Source organism: Oryctolagus cuniculus, chromosome 19, assembly GCF_051225735.1.
Source record: "Oryctolagus cuniculus isolate XC-2025 breed Fujian yellow rabbit chromosome 19, ASM5122573v1, whole genome shotgun sequence".
NCBI lineage: Eukaryota > Metazoa > Chordata > Mammalia > Lagomorpha > Leporidae > Oryctolagus > Oryctolagus cuniculus.
The window spans coordinates 65233005-65250422 of NC_142885.1; the positions used below are offsets into that span (position 1 = coordinate 65233005).

The 17418-nt window shown below is 45.8% G+C and overlaps 1 long non-coding RNA gene across 1 annotated transcript in view; it reads left to right on the forward strand.

Annotated features, from left to right (window-relative positions):
• LOC103348543 (uncharacterized) overlaps positions 1–16438 on the forward strand; it is a 70880-nt gene extending 54442 nt beyond the window's left edge. The window contains exon 4 of the long non-coding RNA XR_016226094.1: positions 16128–16438. This is a non-coding gene — a long non-coding RNA (uncharacterized LOC103348543). The remainder of the gene's footprint in view (positions 1–16127) is intronic.
• The last annotated feature ends 980 nt before the right edge of the window (positions 16439–17418 follow it).

Sequence of the window (17418 nt, forward strand, 5' to 3'; positions counted from 1 at the left end):
GTTTTCCCTGGCAAAAGTACTATTTCTGGAATTAGATTCTTATATCTACATTTTCACCCACTTTTCCAATTTTCTTATAAAGCACTGCTGTGGGGGAAAAATCTACCCTTTTGGGAAAATCTGACCCTATCGGTTGGTCAGCTGAGTGACACAATGGATACAAAGGGCCTTGCAAACTGTTAAAAAGTCTAGGACAGTTAGTGCTTGTTGAGATGAGCACAGTGCTTTGGGGTTCGCCAGGCCTGAATCGAAGTCCCTCGGAACTTGGATATATTATCTAAGTCCTTCTAGACTTAGCGTCTTTATCTGTGTGAGTGAAGTTGATATTAACCAGCTTCCAGATTTTTGTGAGGAGAGAGCAATTACGTGGGACACCACAGGCTGATAGGTTTTAGTGTTGGGGAGCTGGGGGCGTCACTGCGGATGGAGGAAGAAGAACGAGAATGCGGATCTGTGGATCCAAGCTTCGCACAAGGGATCCGGGCTGCTGTTGACATGGTACAGGCTTCCAGGTTAATGAGATCATTCATCAACATTATGTTCAGGGTCATGATGGATTTGCCCAGATCTTCTGCCTGAGTCTTCTGGGGGAAGGACATTAATGGTGACATCTGTGAGCAGAGAGATGAGTTGGGCTCCTGGAGTGGTGGTAGGGAGAGTGCTTGCCTCTCTTTCAAACTTTTTCTGCTTCACATCTTGAGCTCAGCAATGCCTGGCGGGACCTGCTGAGTTATTACTTTTCTGCCCTAGAATCAACCTGTTATGGGAGAAGTGTCTGCTATTAAATGCTCAAACAATTCTGGGAGGCAAGAAGGTAGAGTAGAAAGGGCACCAAGCTTGGGGGCAAATGCAGCTGAGCTCCTCTACTCCGTGGCTATGTGACCTTGGGCTTGTCATTTCGCCTAGTAATTATACTTCCCCTATAGGGTGGTTGAGAGGGTCATGTGATATAATGAATGCCCAAAGAGAAGATAAATTGCAACATGTCACGGAGATGGAAGGCATCGCAATCATTTCAAAAGAACTATGGGCTGCCTTTTAGGCAATCATTTCATCGCAGTTTTAACTTCAGCCCTGCAAGTAGTGGGCTGCTGCAGCACCTTCTTGGAGTAGACTGTGGACTCTGAAAATTGTTTTAGACGAGATGATTTGAACGTGTCTGCAAGTTGGGGTGTGCACGCATGTGTATGTGTTTATTGGTGGAGGGTATGGTGAGATGAGAGGATAGTGATAAAAAATCAAACACTAGGGTTTAAAAGATAAGTTAAATTTTTGACTTCTCACTCAAGTAGAAATGAACCTGCTGATTGGAAATCTAAAATGACCTATGACTAAGAATGGCGATGATTAACAATAACAGTGGGTCAGTGTGTCCCAAGTAGATAGGTGATTGATGTTTATTTTCTATTTACCATCACAGCAATCTGACAAATACCTGTCTTATAGATGAGGAAACTGAGGCTTCCCATGTTTCAGAGAAATGGATGGCAGATTGTAGAGCCAGGGTTCAAATCCATGTTTGTCTGGCCTCAGTGCCCAGCTCCTTAATCACTTGGATAGGCCTGTCAGTTATCCTGGGAGATCCATTTGGGGTTCCTTTCTCTGTCAAGAGCACAATGTTCCAGCCATGTCACTTCTGAAAACAGCAATTTCTGGAACTGAAACTTCAATTTTTCAGATTGGGAGGCTGACGCTTCAGTTGAGGCATCACACCAGGGCATGTCATCCCCCTTCACAATTGTGGAGGTACCTATTGCAAAGAAAGCAGCGAGCGAGGCAGCCAGCTAGAAAATCAGGAAAGAAAAATGTGCCTGCAATTGGCAGAGAATTCATATTTTCTGCAGCTCACCGGGGCCCTGATCCCTTTCCTGGTAACTTCCCGTTCAGTTTCCACTGGAAGTCAGTCTCCTGAAGCTGGTGGACCGTGTGAAGATCCTGCCCACCCTCCCGCCCCTCCAAGAGACTTTGGTAAGAGAATAAGGCAGGTCATTCCACATGCTGAAGAGTTTATTTTACTATTACTGGAAGTATTTTCACCATCTCGTGAAGAACACAATCCATTAAAAAGCCTCGTTGGTGTAAAAGAAAGAGACCTCTACAGTTCTTTCCTTCCAGAGGACTTCTTGCCTTCATGGACAGTGCAGACACTATGATCTGCAGTTCCCAGCTGAGTAAACTTAGGGAAGTTTCTTTGTCTTTCTGAGAAGGACTAAAGTGTTGCACAACTCCGCTCACTCTGAATTCCTTGGGGATGAATGTTGTGTCCTCTACAAATGCAGTTGTGCAGAACGCTGCACCTGTCTCTGAACAATTATGCACTGTGGGTGATAAAATACTCTTTATAAGAGTTGTTTGAGTAATTAAGCAAGATAATGAACGCATGGAGGTTAACAGTACTGGCACATCCTCTTCTCACATTATTTTTTTTTCCAGAAATTGAAGGAAAAGGTTATAAATAAGCTATAGTACAATGTAGTGCTTGGGAAATCACTTGTAAAGATAAATGATGATATCAGTATAAAACTGGAGACTACAAGGTGATACCTGTCTACACATTCACTGAGTAGCATAGTGAGTAAGCATTATGGCCTCCTACGAGAGAGGTTGTCTTAGGGGAGGTTTCCAGAAACAGAGTCTGAGATGAGGACGTGCTCTCAGTAGAAACTTCCCCAGTAGTAAAGGAGTGGGGAAAGCAGGCAGGACGAGGGAAGAAGCAAAAGAAGAATGAGATTTCAGAGAAGTTCAAACCTGGGCCTAATCCTGCAGGAAGGTTCTGGAATATCAACTGTTGTCTATTTTGTAAATGCCCAGGACGTAATAGGTGCTCAGGATGGTAGGGATGAAGATGCTGGTTGTGCTGAAGTAGTATAAGATGTGTTAGTTTTGTCAGTGTGTGTTTAAAATACCCTGTAGGGTATAGAATTAGGATGTCTTTAGAGCTGATAATGGACGATGATCTTTGTGTCCTAACATTGGGTTTTGGAGAAATGCTGGCTCTTATTCACAACAATGAGAGCTATCAAGAAGTGAATATAAGTTGCATCAGACATTTCTGGTTCAGCAACAGGGCGTGTGGACAACTCCATGGCTTGTGGACAGTGTGTATGCAATTAGTTATGTCTGATCCAGTAGCAAAATGTGTGAAAGGCAGATGCTTCAATTAAAGGGCAACCGTTTCCAGTAAGTCTTGAATGTAAGGTCTTACGCTGTTTTTCACATATCAAGGCCCTCTCCCTTGACACCATCAGGATATTAGAAAAATCCCAGGGCCTGCCAGGGGATTACTCTGTTTATTAAATTTAGCTTCACAAACGGAGATGCTCTGCACTTTGTATCACCCTGGAGAACTTGAGCATTAAGGCATTCTATTGGCTTGAAACCCAGCAATTTTACAAGACAATAAAACGATGTATGTTCTTTTCCATTTTTTCCCCATGTACTTTATTTGCTAGGGGAAGTAAAACGTAGTGCAATGATATACCATTATGTGATATGGAAGCTCTCTGCTGAAATTAAATCTCACCATTACCAGGGTGAATATCCAAATCTGTAGTGTTAGCATTTTTTACTCCGTGCAAGCCAGGGGCTGAGGCTTGATGCGATCCTTCACTCTCTGAGTGTTTTGGTATCCTTTGTTCCAGTCTGGAGCTTTGCAAATAAGGTGAGAACACAGCTAACTGTTCAAAGAATTGCAGAATCTAGCACTGAAGGAAACTCCAGAGACCATCCAGCTTAGATATTTTCCTTTTCAAGTATCAGGAGACTGATGCTCTGAGAACAAAAATGTTTTGCCTACAGTCACAAATCTAGTGAGTGTCAATAGCCCAAGTACTTTGACTCCAAGTCATGATCTTTCTGCAATTATAAAGTCCTCTGCTTCTCCTATTCCTCGTGAATAAGTAGCTATCACATGGGGGACTGGTCTAACATTCATTATGCCTGGTTACTATTGAATCTGGACAAGCATACTTTGTTCTATGCAAGAACAAATACATCGGTTACATAAGTCCAAGGCCAGGTGAGGGGTTTGAGCACTGTTGAAAGATCTCCCCTGACTGTAGTTTGTTCTACCCATGTTGCCATCAATATTCAATGCTACACATGAAGGCTATGGGGAACTGGCTGAAGACGACATTCAAAGACATTGTAATAATACCACTGTAGCAGGGTGACACAGAGCTAACCATCTAAGAAAGTCATGGTTTTTAAGAGTTGCTACTTTAAACAGGCTGAAGATCAGGATATTGGGCTTTGTAGCTTAATAGTTAGTGCCCAGGGTGGAACTGTAAACTCGTAGCAGTGTCTGTTAACTTACATTGTTTGTATAATGACAGAGTGGTTTAGGCCACAGGCTTTGCAGTGTGGCGTTAGGTGTTTGAATCCTGGAACATGACATCCTTGTTTTTGAGCAAGCCAGTTAATCTCTTTAAGCTTCCATTTCCTACGTGTATATTTGTGATGATTTTAGTCATGCCTACACATTGTGTGGCAATTTTGTGGATTAAATAAGATCATTGATGTAAAAAAGTACCAGTGCCTCACTTTTAGCAGTATGTCGGCTCTTATTCGCAACGATGAGAGCTATCAAGAAGTGAATATAAGTTGCATTCAAGAAGGCTGTTAGGCAGTTTAAAGCTCCCCTTCATGGAGCCCTCCGAGCAACCTGAGTTGAGGACTGTGTCTCTTGCATTATAGGCAAGTGCACATTGGTAAAGAAAGGTGAGCAACCTCCTCAGGTTTGGGAAGCCCATACCTGTGGTGCCAGTTTTGAGTCCAAGTCTACTACTAATCCCTAAGCCTGGGCTCCTGTAACTACATTTTGAGAACCAAAAGGGATCCTGGAGACCACTGAGCCCAGTGACACCTCAGAAGAGTGAGTCAGCGTGGATCACATCAAAAATATGCATTTTCGGTCAGGTTAGGTCTAGGAAGAGGACTCATTCTTTACCTGTTGAGGAGCAACTATCAACATTAGTGTATTTCAGTCTCCGTGAGATTTCAGAATATAAGCCTGTGTAAATACATTAAACTCAGCATACCCATAGATTATCTCATAAGACTAGCATCCTCTAGACATTCTTTGGGATACTCTGATAAGGGGTAGTGTACTCACTAACCTTGCAGATGAAGAATACATCATGAGGGCTTACTAGGAGTCTAGAGGTGAGTCATGACCAGACCCCAGGGCCCCAGGTTCCGGGCTGATAATCCATCCACTGCAGTTTTCTGCCGTCTTCCCCTGAGCCTGTGCTCTTCCTAGCATCTATCAGCCAGAGGGTTTGGCAACCTTGTGTTCTACCTATAGGACCTCCCCTGCACCAAGAACAGGATTTCCTCTGCTCTTACATCCTCTTCCCCTTCCCTTTCATGACAGTCACTTCTGTTGATGAATCCATCACCAGGGTGACAGCATTCTGATGATGTACTCACATAATACATTATCAAAGTGCCAGTCCTGACGGCCCTGTGATGTACGAGGGTGGTGTCTGTCAGTGGCCTGCAGTTCCAACAGAACCATCCATCACAACAACACCCCCTTCACAGGGGCGTGTGGAGACTCCTTCATAGTGGGAGAGGAACTGTGGGGAGCTGAGCATCAGGCGAGTGTGGAACTAGACAGGCGTCCAGGGAGGTGGGCAGCTGCTTCATCTCAGTCCTGAAGGGGAAAGGAACGCTCTGAAGGCTACTCTTGCTGAGCCTAGCTTCCATTTCAGAGCATCTGTCCAAATATTCCAAGCCAGGAATCCTTCATGTGTTGGGGATTTAAGGGATAGCACTGATAATAGTCAACGTTAGCTGAACTCTTCCTGTGCATCAGCTATTGTGGTTAATGCTTGTTCCATTGCGTTGAGTACACCCTGTATTCTCATTTGTAGGGTGATTCCATTTTTAGAAGGGAAAACTGAGCCTCAGAGACACTAAGTGGCTGGATATTTAAACCTTAAATATTGACTTCAGAGTCTACTCCCATAACCACTAAGCTAGTTCTGCCAGACAGGGGCACAGGTTTTCACATAAGTACCAGGTGTGCTACAAACATGCTCTCTACTAAACATATTAACAGCAACCTGCAAAAACAGGTTTGATTAATGGCATTTTACAGATGAGAAAATGCAGAGAATTGACCCTGCTGGGAGATGGCAGAAACACAAATTGATCCCAGGTTAATTTGATTCCAAATCAATTCAGCTTCTATCCCAAGGCAAGAGACGTAGGAGGGAAAGATGGAAGGGTCTAGACTTAGATCTGAGTTCAAATACAACTCCACCACTTGTCAGCTGTGTTACAGTAGGGAAAAATCATGAGCCTCTCTGGGCCCTGCTTGATAAAAAGCAAAACACTAAAATCTGCCTTTAGGATTTGTGGAGATTGGCTGAGAAGTGCATATACCAGGCCTGATGTTGGGTCACATTTTAGGCAACAATGATAATTAATTTTATTAGAAGAGGAAAAATACGTCAGGGGTCAGTATAAGTAGACATTAAAATATAATCAGCACCACGACCTTGGAACCTAAATATCATTCTTCAACTAAGGAGTCCGGGCTCCTGGGACAAATGCTGGCATCTGGGGCTGTGACAGGGAGAACAGAAGTTGCACTCTGGGCATCTTGCAGCGCAAGAGACTAAGAAAGAGCTAAAAATGAAAAGCAAAATATTGAGGACCGGTCAGAAGCACCTAAGAGTGAGTCTAATAGAATTCCCGGTGCCCAAGGTGGAGCAATTTAAACAACAAAATGAATAATAATACTGAATTGTAACCCAAAGAATAAAATAAGTACCCACACATCCATGGTGATAAGGATAAATAGCCAAATAAATAATGTGGGAGGGGGGTGATCTTCCTTGGAGAGTAATTCCAATAATTAGTATAAAGGAAGGATGGAAATAGAAAACCATCACTAGAACAACGATGCTATAATTGCTTCTGTGCAGATGGGTGGTAAAATGAATGAAAGCTTTATAGAGAAATCAGATGGTTGCAAAGTGCATCTTCTATTAAATGAGTCACTCTGCAAGTGACCACAATGCTAAGGTCTGGGCCAGGCAGAAGCCAGGAGCCAAGAGCTTCATCCAGGTCTCCCACGTGGGTGCCAAAGCCCAAGTGCCTGGCTGGCCATCTTCTGCTTCCCCAGTCACATTAGCAGGGAGCTGGATCAGAAGTGGAGCAGCCAGGAATTGAACTGCCACCCACATGGGATGCTGGCATCACAGGCAGTGACTTAACCCACTGTGCTGTAATGCTGCCTCCAACAGTCCCATTTTGTAGATGAGAAAACTGATGCAAGAGAGAGTAAGGAATTTGTATCTAGTTTTTGGCTCAAGTAAGACTTGAACTTGGGCTTTTCTCAACTACAGACCCTTTCCCATTCTTGGACGTGGATTTGGAGGCAGGAACTTGTGGGAAAAAGCAGCAGAAGTCTTGAGTTGCTGAGGTCTTGAGGTGATAGAGGCGTGGGATGAGAGTCAGATCTATGTAGACCTTGGACCTTGGACCAGTCCTCCTCCCACCTTGTGACCTTGGTGAGGCGTCCTAACTCTCGGAACGGCAGTTCCTCCCCTGTGACATGCTGGTGCTGATAAAAACTGTGTGATTAGTGAGCAGCATACATGGTTTGATCCATGATATCCATGATTGTGTTGTTTCCAAGGCTTAGCCCATAGGAGGTGGCCACTCAGTATTCATTTCTCCTCTTTGCTTTTTTTCTTTTTCGATCTCCATGAAGTCTGGGAGAGAAAATTCTGGACTCATGTAATCACAAAGGTCAGCCTCACGGTGTCCCAGTTATCCTCAGCCTTGTGTTGGCGGGTGACATGGCGGCCTCTTTCTATGTCGCACAAAGGCAGGGTTGACACACCACGGTGTAGTTCATCTTTTCCTAAAGCCCCTTGCGTCTCCCTGTCTTTCACCTGGTCATGGGTGAGAGCCACCCATGGCCTCCAGAAAAGCCCCTGATACTACAAGGCCATGGCTGTCATGACACCTCTTACCTGGGCAAGGTGGAGTGATTGATGCCTCATCTGTCAGAGGTCACCAAGCAGATCAGAGCTAAACTGCAAGACTGAGAGTTGATCCAGGTGTAATAACTCCCCAGACTAGATATGCAGGCTTCCAATTCACTGCACTCTGCAGGCATCCTCTGTTGGTTGGGAGTGTGGTGTCGGGGGATGTCCCTGGGGCTCTCCTAGGATGCACACAGCACCCAGAGCTGAATTCTGAATCCTGAGCTCCTTGTGGGAGAAAGTGTTGTATTGTGAGGTGGAGGAACTCCCGAAGGGACTGTACTCACTGTACTCACTGTTCATTTATTCAGGGGTATTCTGTGAATTGCATGCCTGATCAGGTGCGAGTCCTGTGCAGAATGCCACCTGCGGTACATAGAATCGTGGACAGAGTCATTAGTAACTCCACCTCCCTTTCAACATGAATGCAAACTGGGGCATAGTTCTGGCTTCTTGGTTCTGTCCTTTGATGACCTCCATTGTGGTTCTGCTTTCACCTCCATTCCATAATTCATAAAAGGAGGCTAACAATAATAACTACCTCAGGACTTGAAAAGCTGTCTCTCCAAAGAAGGCATACACTGTCCAAAAAACACGTGAACGATGTTCAGTGTCAGTAATCGTCAAGAAAATGCACATCAGAGCCGCAGTGGGATGCCCGTCATAGTCATCAGGATGGCTATAATTACGGACAACATAGTACAAGACAGAAAACAACAAGTGTGCGTGAGAATGTGGGAAAATAGAACTTTCTGTTCACAGGGCTGGTGGGCATGTAAAATGGCATGATCACTGAGGAAAACCAGTGGTTCCTCAAAAATTTAACTTGGGCTAAGATCCCACTTGGGACACCTGAATCCTATGTTGGAGTGCCTAGGTTCCTGTCCTAGCTCCACCCCCATCCCAGCTTCCTAGCAATGCACAGCCTGGGAAGAAACAGGTATTGGCTCAAGTGGTTGGGTTCCTGGAACACCTTTGGGAGATCCTTAGGGAGTTCCAAAATCCTGGCTTTGGCCTGGCCCATCCTGGCTGTTGGGGAAATTTGAGGAGTGAATTAGTGGTTGGGGGTTCATTCTCTCACTCTTAAAAAAAAAAAGCGAGGGGCCAGGGCTATGATGTAGCAGGTAAAGCTGCTGTCTGCAGTGCTGGCATCCCATATGAGCGCCAGTTCGAGTCCCATGTCTTCCACTTCCAATCTAGCTCCCCGCTAATGCGCCTGGGAAAGCAGTGGAAGATGTCCCAAGTGCTTGGATCCCTACACACACATGGGTGACCCAGATGAGGTTCCTGGCTTCAGCCTGGCCCAACATTAGCAGTTGCACCATTAGGGGAGTGTACCAGAGGATGGAAGATCTCTCTCTATCTCTCTGCCTCTCCCTCTCTCTCTGTAATTCTGATTTTCAAATAAATAAATCTTAAAAAATGGTCCTGAACATAGAATTACCATTGAATCTAGGAATTCCACCCCTAGGCATGTACCCAAGAGAACTGAAAACATGTGTCTACATTGAAACTTGTAAGTGGATGTTTATAGAAGCATTACACATAATAGCCCACACCAGAAATAACTCAAATGCCCATGAAGACGAATGAACAAATTGTGGTATATCCACGAAACGGACAATTGTTCAGCCATTAAAAGGAATGCAGTCGGACAAAAGCTGTAATCCAAATGAACCTTGAAACTGTTGTGTCGAATGAAGGAAGCCTGGCACAAAGTGTCACATGGAGTATGAGCCAATTATATGAAAAATCCAGAATAGGAAAATCCATGGAGATAGAAAAGAAGTTGCTGGTTGCCAGAGGGTAGAGGAGTGGACAACAAGGAGTGATCACTTTAAGAGCACGGAGAGTTTGTCATGGTTGATGGAAACAGTTTGAAACTAGAGAGAGGAGTTGGTTATACAACAGTTGTCAACGGAACAAATGTCTCTGAATTGTGCACTTTAAAATTGTTAACCACTAGGGCCAGTGTTGTGGGGTAGTGGGTTAAGCCTGCTCCTGCGACGCCAGTGCCCCATATGAGAGCATCAGTTCCAGTCCCAGCTGCTCTGTTTCCGTTCAGCTCCCTGATAGTGCTCCTGGGAGGCAGCAGGTCCTTGGACTCTTGCACTCACACAGGAGAGCTGGATGGATGCCGGGCCCCTGGCTTCGGCCTGGCCCAGCCCTAGCCATTGTAGCCATTTGGAGAGTGAACCGTTTGGGGGATTTCTCTCTCTCTCTCTCTCTCTCTCTCTCTCTGTTACTCTGCCTCTCAAATATAAATAAAAAAAGTTTAAAAATTGTTGATAGCACTTTATATAAATTCTATCAATAAAATAATAAGAATGCCTAACACATCTGTTTAAAAATTAAATCAACTAATACATGTACCGCAATAGATATTAACATTATTTTACTCAATATTTATTATTTTTAATGATTCTCATGATAATATTTACTTTTTCTGGGGGAAACGTTTCCAAATATCTAGACACTGGAATAAACCAGCGTAACACTGGCCTATGGGTTCAGATTGGTGTTCTGGAGCGCGGTTCGGTAATATTTGGTGGGTTAAAATAAAAATGCGTGTGTCCAGTTTCCTTACACGTGCACTTCTGGTCACGTATGTTGAAGAAGTTCCTATCCAGGCCCCTAAAAGGTCACGCAGAGCGACACTCAGCCTGACTTCATGGAGGTGGGGTTCGGAGAAATTGCAGGTGTGGTGGTGATGGATGGGGGTGCTGCTTGTGGGGCGCTGTGAAGAGCTAGAATGACAGCACAGCAGGCCGCTCTCAGAAACAATGTGGGTGCACAGGGGAAAGGCACAGAATGCATGTGGGTGCACAGGGGAAAGGCACAGAATGCATGTGGGTGCACAGGGGAAAGGCACAGAATGCATGTGGGTGCACAGGGGAAAGGCACAGAATGCATGTGGGTGCACAGGGGAAAGGCACAGAATGCATGTGGGTGCACAGGGGAAAGGCACAGATGGATGTGGGTGCACAGGGGAAAGGCATAGAATGCATGTGGGTGCACAGGGGAAAGGCACAGAATGCATGTGGGTGCACAGGGGAAAGGCACAGAATGCATGTGGGTGCACAGGGGAAAGGCACAGAATGGGGTCCGGCTCTCTCCATGCGCATGACTTTTAATTATGCACCTACATACTATGCAGTTGACAAGAGACAAGTGAAAGGATACACAGCAAACCGGGTAGAATGTGTGCCCGAGGAGAGGGAAGGGGGTGATGCTGGATGATGCTGGGCCTGGTAGTAAAGGCATAAAGGGAGGAGCGCCTTGTCCTGCAGCAGTGATGGCGTTGGGCCTTGAGCTGAGTCTGAATAACTGCCGTTGCACCTGCAATTCAGCCACACAGGAAAGTCCACAAGAGGAAAACTCATCATTGGTCTAGCTTACCAACACACAAAGATAGTTAAAAAAGTTTGTGGAAAATGGAATTAAATGTTAATTAATTTTGGTGTAAATTTTTTTTTTTTGACAAGCAGAGTGGACAGTGAGAGAGAGAGACAGAGAGAAAGGTCTTCCTTTGCCGTTGGTTCACCCTCCAATGGCCGCCGCGCTGTGGCCAGTGCACCACGCAGATCCGATGGCAGGAGCCAGGTGCTTCTCCTGGTCTCCCATGGGGTGCAGGGCCCAAGCACTTGGGCCATCCTCCACTGCACTCCCTGGCCACAGCAGAGAGCTGGCCTGGAAGAGGGGCAACCGGAACAGAATCCGGCGTCCCGACCGGGACTAGAACCCCGTGTGCCGGAGCCGCAAGGCAGAGGATTAGCCTAGTGAGCCGCGGCGCTGGCGGTGTAAAATTTTTAAAATCCTCGCACACTCATGTGGAGGGGCTGTTACTATCGTGTTGATGGGGATGAACTGAACCTTCAATCCTTGCTGCTAATTTTCATCATCAGGGCGTCCTGGACCAATGCAATCAGACTCCCAGGAGTCAGGCCAAGCACCCTAGTGATGCTAAGGTGCATTCGCAGTGGGGAGCACTGGATTACGTGTCCTGTATTAGTACAGACCAAAGTAGCTGTGAGGCTGTAACAATAGGATAAGTCAAGGAGGGGGGAGAGGTAGGGCGAGGGGAGGCTGGAGAGGTCAGCTGGGTCAGGTGAGGACCCTTTCCAGAAGGTGGTGGTGAAGAACAATCGAAGTCCATGTGTAGTTTTTTTCATTAATACTTACTTTCCAGAAACTCTTTGAAGACCACTTGTATGCAAGGATTTCAACAATTTTGTACCCAAATAAATTTATCTTCTAATTCCATTTTCCCATGATCTTTTTACATAGACTTGTACAAGTTCAAGACACCGAGCAACTCTGGGTGAACAAGGCCCAAGGGGAATGAAAGAGCCACCCTCAGGCTACTCTGCCTTCTAAAATGGACTCGCCAGCAGCTCTCCTGCTCTTGGCTTTGGTGCCCTGGTTCCAATCAGAGGGACTGCTCCGTGGGCAGTTGTCCTCTGGTCAGCTGCACTGTTGACATACAGGGAATGACTAGAATGGTTCTGCAGTGGTCTCTGTACGTAGCACAATAGGATCCCTCCTGGATTCTGCAGTAGCCCGTCATCGGGATGGAAGCATGTGGATTAACGGAGTGAAGTGAACAGAGCAGTGTGATTCCCCACTGTACCCACTCATATCTGGGCCTCGATTTGCCTATATCTATGTAGAAACCCATTGTTAAAGCTTGAAGAAAGAAAGTAGAAAGTTAATATACTGAGTCGCATCTTGAGGAAGGGTGGCCTTGCTGCACCTGTTTAAGATGACGGATAGGGGCCAGCGCTGTGGCATATTGGGCAAAGTTGGCACCTGCAGTGCCAGCATCCCATATGGGTGTTGGTTCGAGTCCTGGCTGCTCCACTTCTGATCCAGCTCTCTGCTATGGCCTGGGAAAGCAGTAGAACCTGGCTCAAGTCCTTGGGCCCCTGCACCTATGTTGGGGGTATGGAAGAAGCTGCTGGTTCCTGGCTTTGGATTGGACCAGCTCCAGTCATCGTGGCTATTTGGGGAGTGAACCAGCAGATGGGATACTTCTCTCTCTCTCTCTCTCTCCCCCCCTCTGTAACTCTGACTTTCAAATAAATAAATAAATCTTTTTTTTAAAAAAAGCTGACAGGATAAGAATAGTTAACATATACAGGTTGCTTATGAAGTGCCTAGTACTGTGCTTCTGTGTGTTAGCCCCTTTAAACATTTCAACAGTCACTCAGTGATGTAATCAACAGGTTTTGGCAAGCCTCAAGGTGATCTGACTCTCCACTAGGGGCCCTGAAGCATGCGCTGCCTGCTCAAAAACTGATGGCAGAGGCAGCCCAGGAGCACCCAGCCCATTTCCACTGTAGTTCCAGAAGCCATAGATGGACATGATCAGATAATGCCCCGCTGTTTTGGTGTGTGAGTCCTTTCAAGGCTTTGTCTCTGTTCCAGGCCAAGAGGAAAGACGAGTTTCATCTTCTTCAGGCATTCTAGGGTCTTAATAGAGGCTCCGAGTGGTTTTAAGAAGTCCTAAGCCAAATCATCAGCAGGCAAACGTGGGACTGTGCCATTTGCTCTTCTCTGAAACAGGAAAGCGAAGGGTGCTTGGGGTGCAATTAAAGAGCTTCCAGAAAAACAAAAAGAACAGTTCCCAGAAGAACGCGGGGGCTCTGACTGTCACAACGGGGCTGCCCGAAAGACCCTGCATTGCTATGGAAACAGCACATTTCTTTTTTTTTTTTTTTATGGAGCAGGCACATAAAACTCCCAGAATGTGTCATGAAATAAGTTACTACTGTCCCGAGGCTGCCAAAGATGTACACCCTCATTAGGGGAGCGAAGTGACAGTTTGGGGTTTATAATGAATGGTTTGCAGGCTCAGAGGCTGAGCTAAGTTTACCCTGTTGGGATCACAGCCTCGTGGTGTTGGGGGACTAAAAGGAAGTCCCTTCCTCAAAGTGACCACAGGCCAAAGACCCATCAGCGTCTGCACTGATGCAAGATGGCCAGGTGATGTGATTATGGCACCTGCACATCTCATTTGCATGCAACTGTTGAGCAAACCCTGGCATTTCCATGAAGACACTCCTGCCGAAATGAAGGATTTTATCACCTCCTTCTCACCTGGAGCCCTTAATTGGGTAGCTCTGCTCCCCTCCTAGCTTTATTTACCTGGGAAATGCAGATGTTATTTGGCCAACCTAGAAATAAAGAAGCGTTCCAAAGGAGGAAGGCAGAGACCACACAGGTGTGTCTTTCCCTCCGTCTGGAATGATGCAGCCCTTGATTTCAGACCTCACCTTGTTTCCTAAAGTCTTTCCTAGCATCTTTTTAAATCTGTTGTGTTGCCTGTTGACTGACAGCATTTCTGATAGTGCTTTTGAGAAAGATGGGCTGGGAAACAGTCAATTAGATTGCAGAGGGAGGGAGATGAGGTAGGAAGGGCGACAATAAAACTTGAACAACACCTGGCCTCCTGTCAGGAAGGCCTGGCTAACTGCAGAGGATCTGTCACCGGGGAGAAGATGACCATCACTGCTCAACGTTGATGGAGACAGGGCCAGAGGCACTGCAAAGAAGCACTTCTGCGGATACAAGGAAATAGCGATTTTAATAAAAATAACACCTGAACACTGAAGAAATGGCAATATCAGTATAAAGTCTCCCTGGGGAGACTTCTCACCTAGAAAAGGGAGTGTGGTAAATTGGTGATGGGCTTGAACCTTGGAGTTGAAACATCTGTGGTCAGTTCTCTGCCCTGTCCCACGCACACACACACACAATCAGCATGTTGGACTGCCTTCTGTGTACCAGGCACTGTACTTACTAGTTTTACTACTTGAGCAAGATTTTTAACCTCCGTAAGCCCCAGTTTCCTAATTTACAAAATGGGAATAGCAATGGTGCCATCCTCACTAGGGTATGGTGACGGCTAAAAGAACTGCTGTATGCAAAGTGTTTATTACAGTGTAAGCATTAAATGTTCACTATTGCATTTGAATACTGCTGTTAGCACAGTGTTGGGCTTGGGATAGAAGCAGTGGCACCCTTACTCTCTTTTCATCTAGAGCTGTGGCTCTGCAGTGGACAAAGGGCATCTTTTTTTTTTCTTTTTGATAATCCTTACTATGGCAGGGGTCAGGTAAAAGTGTCCCAGGAAGTCCTTTTAAAGACTCAGAAATACCTACATGGAAATGAACAGACAGCAGCAGGAAACAATAGTAACAGGAGTTCCAGCTAATTCAGTTATTGAGGTGTGGCTTCATCTCTGGTTCCTGAAAGCCCTTTAAAAGTGTTAGCTTACAAATGGCTACTTTGTTGCTGAAATGCTGGTAGTAATAACGATGCTGATGCTGATGCTGATGTGATGACAGTGTTGATGATGATGATAGTAGCAGAGAACAAGTATCAGAGCTGCCGTTTATTGCAGGCTAACTCTAAGCTCTTCATAACTTGGCATTCTGTCTTACTCAGTTTTCATGACACCATAACACAGGAACAGCACACTCACACACTTTGGTTTCTTAGGTGAAATGATTGCAGTTTATTAGCTTGTCCAAGGTGGCACAGTTATCTGCTGTGACTACATGCCCAGGTTCTTGGGCATCCAGAAGTTTATCAAGGCCTGGGGAAGGTTATCTCCCACCTCCAGAGTATGGTGTGCCTTCTCACGGTGGTTTCATTTCCAAAGTCTTGCATCTGCCGTGGATCTTGACATGAAGTAGAACTACCTTTTTTCCTGGAGATGCTATACCTATATAGAAAATATCAGAATGAAACAGAATAACCCCAGCATTCATAGCATCCAGGGAAGGTTTGCACTGAGCTGGAGAGAATCACTGGCTATCTAAAGTGAGGTCATGCTGGCTTTCCTAAAAGCTTGGTGGTCTCAAATAGCCACAAGCTCATGAATATTGGAAAAACTTGAAAGTTTGAAAGTTGAGTGAACCCTTTGACCTCCTGAGCAAGCTCTGGCATCAGACTGCCTCTCATGGGGCGAGACGATGTCGCAGGCAACACAGAGAGTTAAAAATCCACAAATTGTAGATTCTTCCACCACCTCACTGGAACACTGGGCAGCTCATTGACTGGTCTGGCTTCAGTTTTATCATCTGTAAACTAATGTGTACTGTCTAAACTTGTTTTAAGAATGAGAAAACGGGGACTGGCACTGTGGCACTGCAGGTTAAAGCCCTGGCCTGAAGCACCGGCATCCCATATGGGCGCTGGTTCTAGTCCCGGCTGCTGCTCTTCTGATCCAGCTCTCTGCTATGGCCTGGGATAGCAGTAGAAGATGGCCCAAGTCCTTGGACCCCTGCACCCACGTGAGAGACCTGGAGGAAGCTCTTGGCTCCTGGCTTCAGACCGGCACAGCTCCGGCTGTTGTGGCCATCTGGGGAGTGAACCAGCGGATGGAAGACCTCTCTCTCTGTCTCTACCTCTCTCTGTAATTTGTCTTTCAAATAAATAAATAAATAAATAAATAAATCTTTTTAAAAAAAGAATGAGAAAGCACTTTCTCAATCAAATAACGTATTTGCAAAGTGTTTCAAATAATTGTAATACAAATGGGCCCCTGTGCTGCCTGTTTTGCTCCTTCCCAGCCTCCCTCTCTCCCTGCCTGTCCACCTGTCTCTGGGACCTCAGAGGGCTGGCTGACTCCCAGGAATTTTGTTCACTAGCACCCTTCCCTGTCAGCTGCTCACTGGCTTTGGCCTGTGGGAGGTAACGGCAGGAGAGCTGAGGGTTGAAGGAGAGTAAGGTTGAAGTATTTATTCTCTAGATGCTCTCCTTTCCAGGACACCATCAGTTGACCTTGTGTCTCCAAGGGAGGCCACAGCTGCCATTAAGCAGTCTTTTCCCTACTTTCCTGTAGGGTCAGTAGCGGCTCCTGCTATAACCATCCCCTCGCTACTGGACTTTCCTGTACTGGTTTCCATAAACCCTGCCCTTATTTTGTACCTATCCACTTAAAAAACATTCCTTAATTTCCCCAGTTAGAGTGTGCGATGCGTGCTGAGACATGAATACTGGCCCTTTGCATAACTTGAGGCCATTACTGTATTCCTCATTGCCCCAGGTTTACAGTTGACAGCTGCAGAGGTGAAGAACCTCATTCAAACTCACTCCTTAGATCAGTAAAGGATTTCCAACTGTAACCTTTCCCCTGATGGCAGAATTTTTGTGTGCAGCAGTTCAAACTTCCTTCCAGTAGAAACTATCCCCATGACACTGAGGAAACCCACACAAAGAGGAGGAGAGAACTAACTACAGGCATCCAGAGATGTCTCAGGTGCTACAGGCAGTGGCCAGACCATATGCAAAACTAGAACTTTGACCCGCAACCTGCAGCAACCAACCCAGAAAGTCAAAACACGACTTCCACAGCAACAGGGTCCAGTTGGCCAGGATTTGAGCAATAACTGACTATTCTGTATTT